Here is an 8052-nt window from a genome sequence, read left to right as displayed (position 1 = left end):
GGGGGAGGACGCAGGGGAAGGGGAGGCAGAGAGGATGAGGAAGTTGGAGTTGGGGGAGGAGGGGAGAGCGACACCTCAAACGTTGCTATTCACTGCGTGAGGGAGAGACAGAGAGAGACACACACACATGCAGAGGTGTGGGAGGAGAGTGCTGCATTTTATGAGAAAGGGGGGGGGGGGACCTGGAGGGGACAGAGTGAGAGAAAAGGGTGGGGGAGAGGAGGAAAAAAAAGACATGTGAGGGATGCAAATGGGGTTAGGAGTCTGAACAGCTGTACACATAACAAAGGTTGTAAAGTAATCTGCTGGCACATCTGCAAAAACTGATATTCCAGAAAATTTGTGGGAAAACGAACCAAAAGCAATCACTGAAAACATTGAAGTACCGCTCATGTATGACCTTATAGTGTATTTCAGATGCAAAGACAGGCATGAACATCGAAAACAAAGTATTGTGACCAACTATCATACTTAGGTGTAAAAAAAAGAGAAGGCATTGCTAATTGAGGTGTTAGTATTGGTGATTTTGGACTAATGATGCAGAAATCAAGAAAATGACCAAATACCAAGACCTCAAGTCCTCAAGCATGAAGTGAAAATATCCTGGAAGCTGAAAAATGCCAAAGTTGTTGTACCAGTGACGACGAAGAACCTCAGAGATATTAAAAAAACATCCTTGGGAATATCACAACAAACAAACCACAGTTGGAAGCTGTCCGGGGCTCAGCGACGATCCTGAAGGGAGCCCTCCGCACAAAAATGAAAACAGAAAACTTCACAGCTTGGTCCATGAATCATGATCCCTTACTGAAATGAAGGTGGATACTTTGAGCATGCCCTGGGAGAGGAGTCCATTCCACATTCTGAAACCCCATACGTAGACACATACACACACATACACACACACATATACACACACACACACTTTGAGACCTGGCCTCCCTCTGGTTTTTTTTCTCTGAGGTCTCTGTTTTACCTCCTGAAACCCACACACATGTGAAGATAGCAGGCAACAGCAGCAACATACATGTACACACACTTCCGTTATGGTAACATAGTTTAAATACGTACACAAGCAAAAAATACATCAAAACGACAAACACAAAGATTTACTTTGAGAACAGAGTTATTTGATAAAGGAATTCAAGTGGGAAATTCGTAAAATACAATCGAAAAATATATCAAGGCACAGAACACAAAATGTCGATCTGTGATCTCTGCCTTCACAACCAGATCACGGCAAACACGTGGTCGGATGGACCTTCTTGTTTTTATATTTGTATCGATGTCCAAGTGAGAGGTGGATTATATTAGGAGATCACATAAAAGGTTAAACAAAGCGATATCCTGTAAAAATAGAATTGCATCTCCCGAGACACCAACCACGTGGCACCGCAGGGCCAAACACAGGCGGAAACGTACATCTGTTTCATCGATGTTCCCTTGAGAGCACGGATACTTTATCGAAACGAACAACCAAGCAGCTTTGAGAGCACTCGTCAGGTCGCTTAAGCACTCCAGCAAGCACTCCAATGAAACGGTTGTTAAGAAACGGCTCGTTTGGCACGCGATGAGCACATGTTAAACATACACCTCCTGGAGACCCCCAAAACGTCAAGCCACGAACACTGACGTCTCTGGATGTTTATAAACGTTGCAATGTACCCAGCAATTAGTAGCTATGATGAACAGGCATTCGATAATATGAGCGAGGAAAGTGAAAACAACAACTTTATCATGAAGAAGTCGTTGCAGCCTGTTCCAAGTCGGGGGAAGGTTGAGCAGGCCAAAAAAAATGGCGGCTTCAGACCCCAGCGAGATGGCAGAGGAAACGCCTTTAGACCCCAGACAGCGAGGTGGCCGAGGATCGTGGGATGAAGGATATAATTAAATAAGGCTGTTAATTATCTTCAAAAGGGATGTTTTAATTAACCTAAACACCCAATTTTCACTCTTGCACTTCCTTGGAGTTTTCTTAGTATGCCTGCAAAGTTTCAGGCTTCTCGGTGTCATAATTTTGGAGTTATGGAGGAGACACACACACACACACACATACACACACACACACACACACTCACACACACACACACACACACACACACACACACACACACACACACACACACACACACACACACACACACACACACACACACACACACACCCTTTTATTAGTACAGAAGATAGATTACTGAAAGGGACAATAAATAGTCCGGGAGCCAACCTGTGTACGAGGCTGTTTTAGGGTTGGACCTTACAGCCTCTGCTATAAAATTTTACACCCCCAGGATGTTTAGATATATGTTTGCAGTTCATGAAAACCAATGTTGGCAATTCATAAGCTCTTGCGAAAAATTTTGGCGGACGTTTTTGTTTGAGGAAGATTTGAAAAATTTGATAAAACAGCAATTGTCAATAAAATTTCTAAAAAAATTAAAAAATCACATTCATGAAAAATAAATGTGAACTAAATGTAAGAATTCAATCAGTGCATTGTAAAATGACAAAAAAAAATTGCCTTTGTGGAAGTAAACCTCGTAAAAGTACATAATTTTGTGAAAAATGCCTTAAAAATAACGTTTTTTGAAGATGGCCTTTAGAACTTTTCTTATCATAGGCAGATGCTGCATTAGAATACTAATTTCTCTTAATGTGAGATGAACATGGTATCCTTGGCTAATTAAAACAGCAAATTTGAGTGAGTTCTATCAATTTTTAAAGAGAAAATTAACATTTTTGTCAACCAAAGTTACCCCTACCCCTAAAATCCTCTTACTCTATTGAACACAGTTCGGTTAAGGTTTGCTGGATCCAGGTTGGGTACTTCACAGTTCACTCTTCCAAAGGAAAATTCAATGGTGTTTGGAGTGACATGGCCCTGGAGCAGACATACAACAATGAAGGGAAGACATCTCTGTTCAAAGGCATATCTCAGGCACCAGCTGCTCGAGATAAATATGTGAAGACAGCACCATTTCTCACAGCTGTATCAGAGAACATAAAGTCTATGGCTAATCTAGGCCAACAGGAATCTACTCATCATGGAGAAACACAGAAGCAGGCAACAGAAGAACATATGCATGTTGAGGAGATCAAGAAAGTGATATGCCAGCAGATGATAAACCCATTCCAGTGTAACAACCAAGTGGATCTGCTCAATAGAGCAACTGGTGAGAAGGATGCTTCAAAAGACTTGGTCCATGCTCAAGCTAAGGGCATGGAAGCCATTATGAAAGCAGAAGAGGTGGTCTCTATTAAGATTGAACCACTGAAGCTGGTAACTTTCTCCTCACAGAAGAAATCAAAACCATCAAGGAAACAGTTTAATCAGGATCTATCAAGATGAGACTGCAACGACACGTGTGCTGTGTTTCTATCGAGATGCCGACCCAGTCACAAGACAGATTGCATTTTCCCATGAGTGGACAGACTATCCATCATCCCTGTTTGAGGTTGATCCACGCTTAGCACAGGGGTTTGTAATGCGCAAAGGCAACAAGTCTGATTTCGTGGCAGTGCTAATTGCTGAAGCTGAGCAGGATGTTGTTTTACAGCTGCCATCATTACCACAGAGTGACCTATACACAGTTTATCTGGTAGACACAATGGCATTTGTAAATAAATACCAAAAAATGGGTGCAAAAACATTTGGTGAACTTCCCCAGCTGTATCTTCGCAAGCTCCTGCAGTTGAAACCTGAAATGTGCAACTGTGTCAACATCATTGGTGATCAGTTTGATTTTGATGATAGCCATACTTTGAAGGGTCATGAGCAGCAGAGGAGAAACCAGACAGACCAGGCAAGACAATTCTCACCATCCAAGAGTCTAGAAATTCCGGACTGGAATTTACTCATGAAGAATCCAAGAAATAAAGGAAATCTTCAGAACTTCATTGGCACTTCCCTTTGTGAGAGTCCTGAAGCTATTCCGGATGGAGTGACCATCATTCTTGGTGGTATGATGGAAAACAAAGGTCACACTCTTTCCATCACATTAGCATCAAGTTCAGTTCTGGACTTACCTTGTGAAGAACATGAAGAGGCAGACACAAGGATTATTGCTCATCTTGCATATTGTGTGGAATATCTTGATCACCATCGAGCTGTTGTGCATGCAACAGATACAGACATAATTATGCTGTGTATATATCACTTCTGCTGCTTGAACACATTGCAAGAACTCTGGATACAATGGCAGAATCAATACCTACCTATTCATGAGCTGGTAGAAGTGTTGAGCAAGAAGTACCAGAAAATCCTCTTGATGTCGCAGCTACACTTCTGTGCACATATGTGTTGTGTGGATGTGACACAGTGAGCTACCCATTCAGAAGGGGAAAAGAAGAGGTCAGGTCAGGTATGGGAGCATGTGCCAGAACAGCGCGTCGCTGCGTCCACTTTCCGCCGGTACTCCAGGGGCCTCCATCTGGCCATCCCCCAGGCAGATGCCAGGCCCATCCCCATCTCCTTGAGATGATGGTCAACCTGCTGCAACCATGAGGCACGTGGTCGGCCCACTGGCCTCCTCCACTCATGAGACTCCCTCGCTGAGAGAATCTGGTGAGCAGGATCAGCGTCAGGAAAACGAGCCACATGTCCATACAGCCGCAGCTGACGCTCACTGACTATGCAGGTAACAAATCTCATCCGAGTCTCTCTCAGCAACCGCTCGTTGGACACAAAATCCGACCAGCGATAGCCAAGGATTCTTCGAAGAGACCTGGTACCAAAGGAATTAAGTCTCCGTCTCAGATCCTTGGTCAAAGTCCAAGTCTCGCACCCATAGAGCAAGACTGGAAGTACCAAGGACCTGAAGACTCGGACTTTCGTCCTCCCGCACAGGTACCGGCAGCGCCACACCCCATGATCCAGTGAATCCATGACTCCCCAGGCCCGACCCAGACGTCTATTGACCTCCGGCTCACAACCTGCGGAGACATGAATATCACTGCCAAGGTAAGTGAATCTATCCACGACCTCAACATCCTCACCACAAACACACAGACAGGACAGCAGCATCCAAGATGTCACCGAAAGCCTGGATCTTAGTTTTAACCCAAGAAATCCGTAATCCCAACGGCTCCGACTCCTCATTCAGCACCTCGAGGGCCCCAAAGAGGATGTCTAAAGTCTCCGCAAAGATGACTGCATCATCTGCAAAATCAAGGTCCGAGATCTTGACATTGCCAAACGATGCACCGCAACTTGATCTCTCCGACATCCTCCCTAAAATCCAGTCCATACAAGCGCTGAAAAGTGTGGGGGCAAGTACACATCCCTGACAAACTCCAGTAACAACTGGAAATAAGTCAGAGATGGTACCACCACACTTCACAGCACTCTCAGTACCAGAGTAGAGTTCAGACATCAGATCGATCATTTTCGGTGGCACCCCACGAAGACCAAGAATCCTCCAGAGGACATCCCGATTCACTGAATCGAACGCTTTACAGAGATCAACATAGGCTGCAAGCAGCCCCTGCCGAAACTCTCGTCTGCGTTCGGTGAGGACACGAAGTGCAAGGATACGGTCAATCGTTGACCTCTTTGGTGTAAAGCCTGACTGCTCTGGACGCTGGTGCTCAAGCAGATGGTGGCGAACCCTATCGAGAATTATCCGAGCAAAGACCTTGCCCGGCACTGAGAGCAGCGTCACCCCTCGGTGGTTGTTGCAGTCTTGGCGATCACCCTTCCCTTTCCAGAGAGGGACAACAAGGCCCCTCTTCCAGTCAGTTGGGATGATGCCTGTGTTCCTGTGAAAAGAAGAGCGGCACAGGTTTCTCTGGGACTGATAGGAAACCTTCCCCACCTTGTTGATTTTGGAAGAGATAGTGAAATGGCAGCAACAGAATGTGTCATTGATGAGGCCAGAGTATACTGGACTGCTCTGCATGGCCAAAAAGGGTTCAGCTGTTTGGATACCCTCAGGCAGCATATGTTTGTCTCTTCAAAATTAGACCTTAGGTCACTGCCAGCAACAGAAGATGCGTTTTACTTCCTTGTTTTAAGAGCATTGTATCAATTGCTTCTGTATAGACGTGCACATCTCAGTGACCGAGCACTTCCCCCAGCCACAACATTTGGCAGAACCCTTATCAATGGAAAACTGGTCCCAATTCTCATGTCTAAGCCAGCCAAGCCAAACATAGACAAAACGGTGTCTTGCATGTGCAAATTATCCAAATGTCTGAAACGATGTTCATGCAAAAAGGCTGCTGTGCCTTGCTGAGTGACATGCATATGCCTTGGTCAGAGAGGTTCATGTGGTGGAGTTGTTTCAGAGAGTGACTCTTCCTCTGAAGAGGATGTTTAATGTCACAATATTGTGTTAATATAATCCATTTCTAATTTTATCTTCCTTAAAACCATGGCATGTAAAAGTATGTTCTTGTTCCTGACCCCATTGATAGTCAAGCATTTCTGAGTTACATAAATCTTTTGTTGTTTGACATATAACCTTGTCAATTGTAGGTAGGTTAAATCTACACCAATTGTGATATAGGAAATGAACTCCTCTTTAATATGAGGGGTCATTTGTGTATATAGGTTTAGCGGTTATGATTTTAGGACAATATGAATTACCCCTACCCCCATCCTACATCTTCGCTTTTGCCAACATTTTGTTATCAGAGGGGGCTCGCAAAAGTGTTGACTGTGTTGTTGCGCAAGAGTTTCACCATTGCCAACATTGGTTTTCATATACTCAAAGGGTGTCTCTTTATGAAAATCAACACAAAAATTTTATAGCAGACCGGGCAATTTTTTTTTAATTTTGATCGGTTGGCTCCCGGACTAAAAGTGACCGACTATATTGCATCAAGAAAAGTGAAATAAAAATGCAAAATAACGAATCAGCAGCTTTTCAAATGCAGTGCGGGAAGTGGCCTCCTTAACCGGGACAGACAAAGACAGACAGACAGGTTATATATATATATATATATATATATATATATATATATATATATATATATATATATATATATATATATATATATATATATATATATATATTATTGTAACGTATTTCAGAATCTGGTCTGATGAATGCATCCACACATCCAGGTCCTCAGACAGTTATTACTTAAATGCATGTTCAGATTAGCCCCATCCCCATGTCTAATGGGATTTTAAATGTGATGCATTGACTCGGGTGAAGAATAGATCCCCTCTCTTGTGGGAAGTTTTTTTTTCCTTTACGACAGACACGTTTGCACACATTTCTTTCGCGAGTGCTGACCCCACTTTATTTTTCCTCAGCAACGTTTATGCACACATTTCTTTCGCGAGCTCTGACACGCGCCCCTATTTTTTCCTCAGCAACGTTCTTTCGCGAGCGCCTGATGCCCGCCTTTTTGAGAGCGCATGGGTCATCAGGGTAACCGTGCACGAGTGGGGCGGGGTGAGCTTTGGGGGGACTCTGTGTAAGCGCAGACACGGCCGCAGATATAAAACGAATTGGAGGTCCGTTCTGCTGAGGCGAGAGAAGTAAGAGGAGGGAGAAGAAAACGAGAAAGAAAGCCAGGGAGAGAAGTAAGCGCGTGAAGCAAGCAAGAAGCGGGCAAGCGAGCCGAGAAAGAAGCAAGAGTTGAAGCACGCGAAGGAAGAAGCAAGCCAGAGAGGAAGCATGCAAGTGAGCAAGCGAGCGTGTGGTGCACGTGTAGGTGTGAGCAGCACCGATAATGAGTGAGGTACGGGTCGGTCACCAACGTGTGAGGCGCGGGTCAGTCACCGACGGACTGTGTGGGTCACTGGACATCACCAGTTTCGTGAAGTGTGAGAAACTGCCCGTGTCGCAGCACCAGGGTCTAAACCCACGACAGACAATCTCGGTGCTCTCCCAGATGTTGACTGGCATTCAAGGCTGTTCGCGAGAGGGTGCACGGCAAGGTTGGGTGCTGGCGACGGACGTGACACGCACACACACATTTCAGGACGTTTTCACTTCACGGACAACTACTCTCTGGTGAGCGAGACGACTCTTCCCCCCCCCCCCGAATGATCTGCTGGGTACCCTTGTCTGTGTTTAGCTGAAAGTCAACCCCCGATAAGCA

The sequence above is a fragment of the Eptatretus burgeri genome, chromosome 9 (genome assembly GCF_056783735.1).
Source record: "Eptatretus burgeri isolate ZD-2024b chromosome 9, Ebu_testis_v1, whole genome shotgun sequence".
NCBI classification, from domain to species: Eukaryota; Metazoa; Chordata; class Myxini; order Myxiniformes; family Myxinidae; genus Eptatretus; species Eptatretus burgeri.
Note: the sequence above shows the minus strand (reverse complement) of the source record.